The following is a 2,163-nucleotide window of genomic DNA, read 5'->3' on the forward strand; positions in this document are numbered from 1 at the left end:
TTTGAAAGATGACTATTAATTTGGAATTTTTAAATTAAATCCTGAGGACTTTTTTAAAACTCTTGATTCCTTTCACTCTTCAACATCTCCCACTATATCTGTAAGGAGCCATATTTCAGATTATGTGAAGCATTTTTTATATGTGTTATATCATAAATAACAANACTTACATAGCAGATAGAAAAAAATAGGACAACTATGACTTTTTGCAGAAAATATGCCTGTTGCATTATTTAGATATTGCTGTATCTAATATCCCCAGAGAATGAGGGACTCTGGAGCAGCAGAGAAGCACACAATAAATTTTACAGAGAAACATGTACCTCTTTGCAGTCAAATAAATCAATTGGCCTCTACTGAATAAACACAATTCAGGTTTCCCTAAATTACTCTTATCCTGACTATCTACAAAAGTTGCAACACCTTTAATTTTAAGATTAAGCTGTCAGTGTCAGTTCTTATGGCAGGTTTTCTTACTCTTAAGTTCTGTGAGAGGAGGGAGAGTAGTGCAGCATTAATTTCTCTATCACATAGCTCCGCTTTCTTAATAAGTCAGACTTGCACTGTGCAGGGGAAAAAATGGACACGTAGTATGACTGTATGAAATCCTGACACAGGCTTCAGACCGATGGAGCCTATGAATCATCGCAGTTGATGTTTATGATTCAAAATCTAGGATGGCTTAAGCTAAGGCAATTAGGAAGGTAGTTTCTCAGAGACGTTAGTCTTTGTTAAGATTTCTTGGTCCCCATAAGAGCACTTTAGATCATTGCTAAAGCACATTTGTGGCACTAGCAACTACAGAAAAAGTAAATGCCACAGAAATATTATTTTTTAAATTATCTCATCTGTCAGTCTACGAGACAGGAAAATTGAAACTAAAGGTCACAAGCTGCTTTAAATGAATGGACTTAAAAATTAACGAAAGTCATCAACAACTTAGTTTTCATTCATTATAATCATTTCATTTAGGAAATCTCTAAAAGGTCATTGGAACTTTTGATCCCGTGAAAGATGAATTTTTGTCACCTTAGTCCCAGAGTGGATCAGGGTCAGAGAAGGCAAAGTGATCATAAGTTATTAACAGTTTATCCATGTTGACTTTGAGGAGAGTGGAAATAATTGGCTAGAATCTTGGTTTATTAACATGTCTGTGTGTGCACATGTGTGTGTTTGCCCTCAAAATCTATGTTGCTTCCCCAAAATAAACTCCCTAAAGTAAGGGGCAATANCATGTGCAAAATAAACTCTTGAGAAGCATCATGTTTTTAGAAAATTAAAAGTCTGTGCTGCAGATCATCTCACAACATTAATATTTTTGATTTTGCAGCTGAAGGTTTTAGTTACATTCTATACTACACAATTACTAGGTCTTTTTAAGTATTTCAGCTTAGGTATCTTTTTCACACACAAATCTTCAGCATTTGCCTAGTTTTATCTTGGACATTTCCAAATTGCATTTATTGAAAGTTCTCTGGAACTTAGTTTTCTGATAAGCACATTTTTATATCAGATATTCTTTTGGAGTAGTGTCACTGAAGCTAAAAAGTGATTTTAATTAGGTAGCTACATGTTGTTTCTCTCCTTATGTTAAATATCTGTATCTGTCCATCTGCTGAGATAGCAAATTGAGGACAGAACCGCTTCTGAGTATTGTCAAAGATTTTAAAAGGGAATGTTTATAGGTAGAGCAGGAGAAGAGGATGAAATCCAGCTTCCTAGAGCCTCTGTTATTATGTAATCAAAAGCAAAGTGTGGTTCTTTACAAGCCATGGCAACAACCTCTGCAAACACTGAGCCATCACGACGGCTGATGTGGTCCCTGTTACACAGATGCAGACTGAGAGCCCACAGGTGTGTGCAGTGCACCAAGGTGAAGTGCAAGGACCACAGTCCTGGCATCCTGCCTCCCTCACCTGCTACCATAGACTTGGGGAAAATCACTTAATCTCCCTAAGCCATCTGTTTCATCAATATAATTTGATGATAATTATGAAAGCTCAGCCTATCTCACAGGCTTATTGCGAAGCTCAAATCTGGGGAAAAAAAATGTAAAACTTTTGGCAAAGTGTCAAGCAAATACATGAGAATTTTATGGTGAGTTAGCATGTCCAGGCTACAGCATCACCCTGGTGTTAGGATTCTCCTCATATTCAGTTCGAG

Source organism: Galeopterus variegatus, unplaced genomic scaffold (genome assembly GCF_000696425.1).
Source record: "Galeopterus variegatus unplaced genomic scaffold, G_variegatus-3.0.2 Scaffold9740, whole genome shotgun sequence".
Classification (NCBI taxonomy): domain Eukaryota; kingdom Metazoa; phylum Chordata; class Mammalia; order Dermoptera; family Cynocephalidae; genus Galeopterus; species Galeopterus variegatus.